The sequence below is a fragment of the Gastrolobium bilobum genome, unplaced genomic scaffold (genome assembly GCF_033153095.1).
Source record: "Gastrolobium bilobum isolate Gb01-03AN ecotype WA unplaced genomic scaffold, APGP_CSIRO_Gbil_v1 utg33520, whole genome shotgun sequence".
Classification (NCBI taxonomy): Eukaryota; Viridiplantae; Streptophyta; class Magnoliopsida; order Fabales; family Fabaceae; genus Gastrolobium; species Gastrolobium bilobum.
In genome coordinates this window covers 13,963-26,190 of record NW_026895951.1, presented here as the reverse complement: position 1 = coordinate 26,190, position 12,228 = coordinate 13,963, and positions in this window count along the sequence as shown.

Genomic DNA, 12,228 nt, shown 5'->3' with positions numbered 1-12,228 from the left:
ATTAATTCAATTTTACTTGTGCATTTAATGTAATTAACTTTTGCATAAAAGAATCTTTCAGGAGATTATTGTGTAGCCAACGGAGATTCAGATAGGGACTATAACGTTTTTTTCTAGTTCTTCATTGTATAGTCGTTTTTGGTATATAATAATAATAATAGGGTCACTGGATATAAGATATTTGTTTTGGGTTTGTATCGTGGGCTTCATTAAGCATAAATGAAGCCCATATCCGGATAAGATGAACCGGCTTGTTTTTAACCTGTATACACAGAACCCATGATAGGAGTCTGAAATATGGGCCCTAATCCATGTTTTACTACTATACATGGGTCATACCACGATCTTAATAACCATACCCTTGTTAACTATCCATAATAATTATAATCGTTAACCATACCATATATAAATATCATAAGTAGGTTAATGAAGGACACACAGTATTCATAGAAATTATTAACCCTTTAATGTTCATATAAAACATTTGGCGTTGTATGTGGGGACTGTAAAATTATTCCCACCTTGTTAATGGCTAGTAACAACCGTGAGGAACGTAGAATAAAAAATGGTCCTCTCGTTGGAGAGGAAGAAGAAAAAAATTTCCAATCCAATGCGAGGAGCCATTCTTTAAACACAATTGGACACGCACTAATTCAGCTAGCATAAGATATAAGGAATGGACACCATAATGAAGGGAGAAGAAAGAGGCATCATTCGGAAGAAACACAAGGACTGGAGAATGGGCAACGCCAGAGGAATCTCAAAAGAGGTTCACAATCCCCTATTCCTAGTTATATCCCGTTGTCTCACCTAGTAGCGGACCCAGAAAATTTTATTTATGTGTGCATATTTAGTCTGAATATTTAATGCAGGGGATTTGGGGGCAGTGCTTCCGGAAAAAAAAAAATTAAACAAAGTTTTAAATGCATTAAAAAATAAAAGAATATAAAATAAAATTTATATCCCTTATGTTACATGAACCAAATTTTTTGTCATGTTAAGAAAAAGACAAGACCAATTCATTGAATAATGTATCATTTCACTTTCTTTAATATTATATAACTTGATAAATAATTTCATTCATATAATATGAGGGATATAATTGAAAGGTTCCTTTTTAGCAAAAAAGGATAAGCTTAAGGAAAAGAGAAAAATAAATTAAATGATGCAATTTTTCTGATATCTTTTCATTCATAATGGGTCTTTAAATAAATATTACAACTGAAGCATAAACACTAAAAACATAATGGAAGGTAACTACCCAACTAAACATAACGGAAAGTAACTACCCAACTAAACAATATGGAGTATAACTAACCAACTAAACAATACAGAAAACATGGGACCATGGGTTTGTATCATTCCCCTCTCCATCAAGATGAACCTTGTCCCCAAGGTTCTTGATGTGACCAAGATTGGAGAAGGTCATTTGATGTTGGGTCAGGTTGATTATCATCGAGGAGTAAAAGAGTGGAAGAATTTTTTCACTTATGGCCATGGGAGAAGTGTTCATCGCAATTAAAACAGAGACCTTGTTCTCGTCTGACTTTCATTTCTTCTGCGGTTAATCGTCGAACACCTGGTGGGGGATTTGATGGTGAGGTGGACACAAATGAGAGGTCAGAGAGTTTATCTTCTTGGAGTTTGGCGAGACCCTGGGCTTGAAAGATGGTTGCTAGTTGGAGAGCTTGTACCTCTTTTCGGATTGTTGGTTTAAGACCAAAGATAAAGTTATGAAGTAGGAACTCTGATGGGAGGTTGGAAATGCGATTTGCTAAGGACTCATATGCAGTGATGTAGGCTTGAACAATAGTCGTCTGTTGGAGTTTTGCAAGTGATCCCATGTGATCAGCGTAGGGAGAATCACCAAAACGGGCTTCAAGTGCCATAATGAAGCCGTGCCAGTCATGGAAGGGGTGGTTGGAGTGCATCCACTGAAACCAAGCAAGGGCTAGTCCGTCCATGTGAAACGAGGCAATCTGGAGTTTTTGTTGATGTGGAGTATGGTGAAAGTCGATGAACTGTGTAGCTTTGAACAGCCAGCCAGAAGGATTTATTCCATCAAAGCATGGGAAGTCAAGTTTGAAGGGTCTAGGTTGAAGGACAGGTGGGAAATGTGGAGGTGGTGGTGGTGGCGGCGGAGGTGGAGGTGGAGTTGGTTTATTGGTGGTTGGGGTGATATGCATGAGTTGATCAATACGGCCTATTAAAGTGGTAAGGGTAGTTTGAACCTCATTAAGGCGGTGAACGGTCTGATTGGATTGTTTAGTAAGGTCGGAAATTTGTGTGGAAGTTTTGGTGGATGTTTCACGAAGTTGGTTGATTTGGGAAAGAGCTTGGGTAGAGTTTTCAAAAAGTTTGTTAATTTGTGTGGAATGGATTTCTTGGGTTTCTTCAAGTTTTCTGAAGCGTGTTCCTTCAGCCATGGATGAGGAGAGTGATCTCAATGAAAGCACCAAATGATAGGTTCCTTTTTAGCAAAAAGGGTAAGCTTAAGGAAAAGAGAAAAATAAATTTTTCTGATATCTTTTCATTCATAATGGGTCTTTAAATAAATATTACGATTGAAGCATAAACACTAAAAACATAATGGAAGGTAACTACCCAACTAAACATAATGGAAAGTAACTACCCAACTAAACAATATGGAGTATAACTAACCAACTAAACAATACAGAAAATATGGAGATGCAGTTACATGTTCATGGGATCATGGGTTTGTATCAATAATCCTCAAAAAAAAAAAAAAAAAAACTTTAACTGAACATAAAAAAATAGTAATCAACTTAATGATATAAAACCATAAAACATAAGCATTAAATAAGATGTGTTTCTTTCTTAATATCTGTTCTTTATTCCTGGTAATACAGCCACTAAAATTGCTCGTTAAATGGCACTCATAATTAATTAAAAATATATCTCTTCTTTACTAAAAAAAAATGTATGACCAAATTTATGTGTGCACTTGCACACGTAGAAAACAAAATAGGTCCACCACTAGTCTCATCCTAGGGGACAAGAAGAAGCTTGTCAAGAGGACTGTCGTTTTCAGCATTTAAACTCGCATCGCTAAATTATGAATTTAAATAATTTAATTATGAGTTTAGGAAATAGCTCCATAATTGACTTTGGATAAATATAGATAGATTAGAATAATTATCTAGAAGGTCGAATAATACTTAAGTTATTTTTTTGATGAAAAGTGCAGATACCGATTATGCTTTGCGATATAAATGCGTACCAGAGGAGTATCTCGAAAAATTATAATAAAAATATAAATATTCTTAGAAAAATATCTAGGTTAAGAATACCAATTTTGGGGTAAAAATAATAAGCAGTGATGTCAGAACTAATACCGGGTATGTATAAAACGTGTATCGGTGAAGTATCTCGAAAAATTAAAGTAAAAATATGATAATTCTTAGAAAAATGTCTAGGTTAAGAATATAAAATTTTAGAGTTAAACAATGAGCAGAACTAATTAAACTAATACTGCTAGTTTAAGTGAGTGCACCTATATATACCTAATGACACAAAGCCCTAGGTCAGTTTTCAGACCCCAAGGCTGATCCTCATGGCTGCCACCTCCCATTCTTCATGAAGACTTGAGCATTTTGCACTAAACCTAGCCAAGAAGCTATCTTTCTCCATATTTCTCTATTCCTATGCCATTGAACCATCATCATTCCTTGTAAAGCTTGAGTTTGGTGGGAGAAAAACTATGTCTTGAGAGTGTGAGCTTTTGTTTGCATTAGAGGATGGTTGTCCACTTGAGTTTTGAGTGTGTGAACCATTATTACACTCTAGGGAGCTTCAAGAATCAAACTTTGTGAAGAAAGGACCTACCTTTTAGTGTGATTTTCATGCACCACCAAGTCAGTAGCTTGGAGCATCTTCAAAGTCCTCAAAGCTTCCCCATTTTTTCTATTTTCAAAGTTCCATAGGTAACTATAAACCATTCCCCTTGTATTTTCTTGAAAATGGCTTATTTTGTGAAGTGAAAAGGGAAAACCTTAATGATTCATGTAATATATGGTATATCTATGTTTTTTAATCATGTGGTTTGAACTTCTATTTGATGAAAAATTGGACCTTGGACCCTTGGAAGCCATGGAACTCACGAATTATGCAGAAAAATCTGTAATTTTCGTGTTCTGTCCGTGTGGTAATCGATTACCCTCTGCATGGTAATCGATTACCATGTGTAGTAATCGATTACCTTGTACAGGGTAATCAATTACCGTGTGGAGTAATCGGTTACCCTATGCATGGTAATCGATTACCCCCTGTCAGAAAGACCAGAAACCAGTCCTGATTCGTAGGGAAGCCCCAATTAGGGTATGATACCCTAAGGAATCAGTGTTTGTAACAGTTTGTAACACCCTAAAATTTCTAACAATTTATAAAACATTCTTATAATAAATAAATTGTCAAAATTCAAATTTTATATAATTATGATAATATAAATATTGCGGAATCTAATTTAAAACTAATTTGGGGAAATGTTACCGTCGCACCTGTACAGGGACAAGTGCAAGGCTAACTCTATTACGTTCAAATAAAATCAAAGACTACATTTTGATACATAATATTTATGACTAACTAGAAATATCTGAGTTGTTATGCTGAAAATCTGCCCCCCCCCCCCCGCGAAGGATCATTGTAATCAAACAAACACAAAAGTCAGTAAAGCTGGTAATCGTAATCAAAACACAATTATATAACTCAAATATAATAATCAAATAAAAATTGTAATCACATAACAATTGAGTCGAATATCAATTTCAATATTCATCATATATATAATTATATTTTATTATCTTTATTAAATTCATTTAGTGGGAAGAGAACCATGATAGACCCGAGAAACCCTGTCAGTCTACCCTGTGACCCGGAAAACCCTATCAGACACAAATAATCAAATTGGCCATAATCAAAACATTTCTTCCTAGTGTGCACACCTATTTCCAAAGTTGCTACTAGTATCCCGAGAAACCCTACCAGACACCACTTTGGGAAGAATGGATAATATCTGCTCACATTGTATAAATATAACGGAGGCATAAAGCCCAAAGTTATGTTCATCACTTTAGGATGTACCATCCCAAAGCTATCCTCCCACCATTAATTTATTACAATCACACACAATCAGGAAAATTCAATCTTGTCTCGATTACCATATTTGGAACATTTATTCTTTAAGTATTATCATTGTTGCTCAAGAGCATCATAATTTTTCAAATATTTATAATCTTCCAACATCTATAAAAAAATTAAGGTCCAAATCATATCAATTATACATCATCATAATTTTCCAACATCTATCATATCAATTATCCTTCATCATAGTTTTTCCAATTTATTCAAGAATATCATAACTCAAAATCCAACATCTATCATATCAATTATCCTTCATCATAGTTTTTCCAATTTATTCAAGAATATCATAACTCAAAATCCAACATCTATCACAGAAAGCCCAAATCCACTCATCATAACAATTATCATAATTTATCCAAGGTATCAAAATCATAATTTTCACAATTATTCAATAGGATCTGTGTCACACATATATGGCACATAATTAATCTTCCAAAAGATACCATAATCATAATTTTTGAAAATTTGAATCATAATTCTCGGGGTTAAAACCCAATAAAATTCATATATAATTACCCTACGATTAACTAAAGGTTAGGACTATATATAATAAATTTCATATAAAACTAATATATTATTTCCTAAAGGTCAACATAACATTAAACAAAATATCATATAAAATTAATTTATTAAACCTAAAGGATTAGGACACACCCAATAAATTTCATATAATAATTTTATATAAAACAAATCTATGGTGCCCTAAACATCGAAATTACATCAAACAAGATTCATATCAAGCTATCATATGACTCTCTAGGAATTAGGATTACATCTACCAAATTACATATAAATATAACCTATAACTCTCTAGGGAGTAGGATTACGTCATAACAATTAGGATTAGGATTACCATATGACTCTAGAGATTAGGATTACCTGGTCTCCGTGTTTGCTACCTTCTAAAATTTGGGGAAGAGAAGCGGTTGGTAACCAAAGGAAGATAAAAATTTGAAGTAAGGAGAGAGAGATAGTAGAGGAGAAGAAGAGTAGTGGAGAAATATTGAGGATTGAAAATGAATTCGTTTGGTTAGGCTAGGCCTCTATTTATAGTTTGAAGTTTTAGGCTCGGATATGGGTTTCGTGCAATTATTTCCTTATTCTTCATTGATGTATCTGGCTCAGATATTGGCTTCATATCCAATTTCTTTTTTTCTTTTTTTATTCTTAATTTCTTATGGCTCAGAATATCGCTAACTCATCACTTAACTCATTATTAACTCAATACTGATTCATCGTATCTAATCAAATTATGTTTGTTGACTCATCCTAATCCAATCAAACATTACCAATCAAATAATCAAACATTAAAGCATAAATGATCAATTAATTAATAATTCAATTAATTACAATTTATCATCTAATATATATATATATATAAATATATATTATTTTATTATTAATAATATGGAGTATTACAAAGTATCAAAATAAATTTCCAATAGCACTCATGTCGCACATATATCGCACAAAATCATTTTATCAAAGGTAAAATTTATTTTATAATTTGTTATCTATCACCATTATGTGTGTGTATATATATTATTACTACTAATTTATAGTTTATTATTATTATAAATTATTATTATTTTTATGGGATATTACAGTGGAAAATATAAACATGAATGATAAAGAGAGTTAATATGCTATAATCATGGCTTTAGGAGGGACTTGAGGCACTAAACGAAAAAGAAAACATTGCTCAATTGATATGAAATTTGGTATTCTGATTATTAATAATATTCTTGAAATAAAATAGATTGCAATTGTCAGATTATGTGATTGTTGGTTTATCTGTGTATATTGTGCCTTTGGATAGGGATTTTGGCAATGCAGGTAAACTTTCGTGTCCTCGATTTTACCCATTGATGGTTCCATCAAACCTCATGGAGGGATGATTTATATGCATGATGTGTTTTTCTGAAAATATATCTGTTTATATGATGAATATTGGATATGCTATATAGTTGGATTATTATATAATGCATTTGCCATATGTATATGTATGTGGGGTACTCCAGACGAGACGGTAATCCCTGAGCATGTCGGGCCACATTCAAGATGGTAACTCCGTGTGTGTGGTACTGTTAGTATATGGATGTCCTAGAGATAATTTTTTGATTAGATTAGGACATAAGTGGACCTTTTATATTGTCGCAAATAAATAAAAGCACTCTTTATCTTGCCTCATATTTTGTCTCAATATTATTGTTAATATTTTATATGAGTAGCTAGATAAATCCCTTGGAATAGAACAGGTATCTCTTGAGTATCTGTGATAAGATCGTGATCATGAGGATTCAAGGATACCGCACGTTTATTCCTAATTTTATGTTCCTAGTCTAGAGACACTGTAACACCCTCCCTTGTATGCATCCAAGAGAGTTTGTTTGCTAAGCGGAATTAGAGTTCTTTCATCAAATTTTAAGTACTCTGAGAAATTCTTTGGATGCTGTTAATTAAAAACTTATACTTGAAATAGAGATGTTTTACAAAAATCAGAGTGTACTTTTAAAATTATTTAACTTGCTGAAAATGTAAATTTCTGGCAAGACGTTACTGTCTTTAAAATTCGTATAAAATCAAGTTTTTGAAATTCCATTGTAACGCTTATGTAATAAAAAACTAGACACGTGGGCTTCGCGTGCATATATAATAATAATAAATCGGAGGTCGTTTGCCCCTCGAAACAGAACTCGCAAAGTGCTCGCAAGGCTATTTGAAAATCAGCGCTTTAATTAAAACGTCAGAATTTCTTTTCGCAAAACGTTTTTAGAATTTTCCCAAAATACTTGCTGATAATAAAAGTATTAAAACAGCACTAAAACCATAGTCCAATAGTAAGCCAAACTTCTCAATTTAATACAGTCATCCATCAAATAAACAGCAACAACAAAAGTCCAAACAGCAGCACACAACAGCAAATATCCACATAATCATGTCTTCATATGCTCTTCCATCCTCCTGCCATTTTATAAAAATAGCAGCCCCAAAGGGGTGAGAAAAATCCCAGTAGTGTGATAACAAAACCAGTAATGCAACAGTACTAACCAGATACAGAATTACAAAACAGTCGCATCATCAGTTCATATCCATCAAATACTAATCATAATCAGAGTGCGTATATAACGCCAGAAGTGTACGTCATAGCACTACGGTGCACGTATCACTAACAGTACAGTGGAGTATCCTGGGTGGCTCCTCAGAAGGGCTCCAACTGTACCTAAGCGGACTGAAGCCAAGTGTCCCAAAACCCTGGTACCGGAGGGATGCCTATATGATGCGTGCTCAAACGTATGCTTACTTTTCATAATTATTTTTAATTCAGAAAGCAACATGAAATTTATGCATGTATGCTATGTTATGGTTCGCACACAAACAATCAACTAGAATTTATGACATGAGTATGCATGACTAGATAATAATCAGAATGGCATATACACCATGGATTTCCAATATCAAGTTGCTGAATATATTTACTTTTCAAAACAGAATATCCAGCATATCATATTCAAGAATAGCATACGAATGACATATACATAATTCGAATCCAAATCATGAGAGCAACGTTCACAATCCATGTACTAGCTAGCAGTCACAGAAGGTAATGTCACCAGACACTTACCTCACGCGTCACTTAAATTACCAGGCAGTAGCGAAAAGTCCCCTAATTCACGAGAAATATGCACCTAAATACAAGTGCAATTCATCATAATACGTTCCATGCTATTCCTATAAACTACCAACAAGTTTCCAAGCTTAAAGGCCCTTGTACCCATTCGGCCATCGAGGTTCTTTCCCAAAAATATTCTGACTTCGAATTAAACTCTGCCAACATTTAACAATGAGGATTTCTTAAGGTTTCCAACCAAGGCAGAATCGGTTTTGTTACCCAAAAAATTTACTCAATATTTAATTCATAAAATTTCTACCTCTCTACACATAAAGTGCGCAAAGGAGAGCCTATGTATCATGCTGTATAATTAATTTAAATAGGACTTAGTGCATGACAAGATTCACCAAGACAGAATTGATTTTTATCTAATTAACACATCAAGGACAATTTATTCCAAACTTAACTAACCCACTTATGGTGCGCTACAAAGAGGGTCTAAGCATGATGTCCTTATAAGTTTGCTTCCTGAAAATTCAAGATACACTGAAATCACCACCAAACAACCCACCATATATTATAAGGTCATTTCCAAGTTTACTTGTTATGCTTTCAAGCTAGGGTCCAAGGGGTTTATTATGGCAGAATCTAGTAAAGATAAAATAAATAAAAGAGCTACTTCCTAAGCATGTTTCACGGCTTGAACAGAGGAAAGGGAAAGGGATTCAAAAAATTTGTGCTTACCTCTTGAAGCACACTAAGGAAACCGAAATGAGCAAGGGGAGCAACACCTCAATCCTTAAAACTCTACGAAGCAGCAAGCTCAGCCCTTCAAAATGGTGGTCACGCGCACAAGAGTGAAAAGAAAGTGCTTGAATTAGATCCTACAAATAAGGGGCATTTCCCTCAATCAAATGTGACAGAGGAACACAAGGAGGATGGAGATTGCTATACCTTCTTGTATGAAGGACCTCGGCTGTAAGGGAAGGGAATGGAGTGAATTCTTCTATGATATTTGCTCTCCAAGGTCCACGGTTTCTAGGAGCAAGAAAAAGAGAACAGAATAAACTTTGAGAGCTTCCTTTGTATCTTCTCCAAGATACACACGGTCATGGGGTGAGGGAAAAAAGGTGCAAGGTCGGTTTTTCTTTTGGAGTTTCAATGCACTAGGGTCACGGTTTGTGTGGGGAGGAGGAGGATGATGAAATGGTTAACTTGGTTCTAATTTATCAAAGCAATTCTTTAGCCTAGGACCTGTGCACACAGCGCATAGGGAGGAAGGAGAAAGCAGTTTGAATTCTGATTGAAACATCACCCATGACCAGAATTTTAACAAGGCTTTCCCCTTTCCATGCGCACATGTGAGTGTGAGGAAGAGTGTAAGATTTCTGTCCACTAAGAGCACATGCAAGTTGACCAGGTTTACTTTATTGGTTGCATGTATAGGCAATAGGCTGATTTGGTTTTAGTTATTCTCACAAGTAATCAGAATTCCTACTCTACCTATGCGCACAAGAGGGGAAGGATAAGTGGAGGGACTGACTTGGTTTCTTTTGAGATGGCTTGATCAGAATTTTCTTTTCCTTTTTGTCTATTCAAGGCGCACAAGTGGAGGGAAGGTGAAAGTGGATGAGGTTTTTGCCATGTGGAGATCGTTAACCAATTGAAGGTTGTCTTGTTGGAATTTCTTAAGATGAGATAAGGATACATTCAAGGTTTAAGGCTGAACCAAACCTCTCCCAATACAAATAGGCCGCAAACCTACATAAGGTTTGGGTCCAAAATTACAAGCCCAATGATTCTACTATTTCTTGCACCAACCCACTAATTTATTAATTTTCATGTCTTTTGAATTTTATAAGTCATTCAATAAATATTACAATTAAATTATTCATAGATTTATAATAAGAGTTTCACATGCCTAAATAGGTACTCACCTATTATTGTAATTCAATTAATTCCCCAACTCGATATTAATTCCACCTTAGTAGCTATATAATTCAAAGACCAAGCATGTGTTACACATAATTCGAATTTTAAGATAAGTATCCTTATTCCTCATAGCAATGTTACGCTCTTCCCACCAAAATAGAATTTTGTCCGCAAAATTAAACTTACTAATTTAAAAATTCCGGATAGCGATTCTGAATGTCGTCCTTGCGCTCCCAAGTGGCTTCATAAGCCAATTTGTTGTTCCATAATACTTTCACCAACGGTATCTCCTTGGAACGGAGTTGTTTAACAGATCTCTCCACAATTTGGAACGGCTGAACCTGATACGTCAAATTCTCCCTTAACTCTACTTCTTCCGACTGTAATACGTGAGATGGATCAGAGAGATATCTCCTTAGCTGCGACACATGGAACACATCATGAATCCCTGACAAATTAGGCGGTAACGCCAACCGGTAAGCTGATTCTCCAATCCTGTTCAAAATAAGGTATGCCCCCAAGTACCGCAGATTTAATTTCTTTACTCCCATTCTCTTGCCGAGTCCTGATGACTGATGAGGGTGTGATTCTCAAAAATACGTGGTCTCCCGCTTCAAAAGATAAGGCCCTATGATGATTGTCATAATAACTTTTCTGTCTCGCCTGGGCCCGTTGCATATTTTCTTAAATCTTGTGAACCTGCTCAGATGTTTCTTGAATCATATCGGGCCCCAAAATACTACGCTCGCTAACTTCAACCTAACACAGCGGGGATCTACATTTTCTTCCGTACAAAGCTTCATGCGGTGCCATTCAAATACTGGAATGATAACTGTTGTTATATGCAAATTCTACTAAAGGAAGATACTTGTCCCAACTGCCTCATTGATCTAAGATACATGCCCGTAACATATCCTCTAGAACCGGAATGGTGCGTTCAGTCTGGCCATCTGTTTGCGGATGATACGCAGTGCTCAACTTCAAATGGGTTCCGAGAGCTCGCTGAAATGACTCCCATAACTTAGAGGTGAACTTGGGATCACGATCACTAACAATACTTGTAGGAACTCCATGCAGCTTCCCGATCTCTCGAAGGTAAATCCTGGAAAGCTTCTCATTATTATACATCGTTTGAACACATAAGAAATGAGCTGATTTCGTCAACCGATCAACAATTACCCAAATAGCATCATATCCTTCCCGTGTCCGGGGAAGTCCAACTACAAAATCCATAGCAATATTGTCCCACTTCCATTCGGGAATCTCCAAAGGTTGAAGAAGTCCCGAAGGTTTCTGATGTTCATATTTCACCTTCTGACAAGTAAGGCACCGAGCTACATACTCCGCAATATCACGTTTCATACCTGGCCACCAGAACGAAGTCTTCAAATCATGATACATTTTCGTGGATCCAGGATGAACGACATAATTGCCCTTATGGGCCTCCTGCAAAACTTCTTGCTTCAATTCTTCATTCGGCACTACTAACCGACCTTGGAATCTCAACATCTCATTTTCATCTC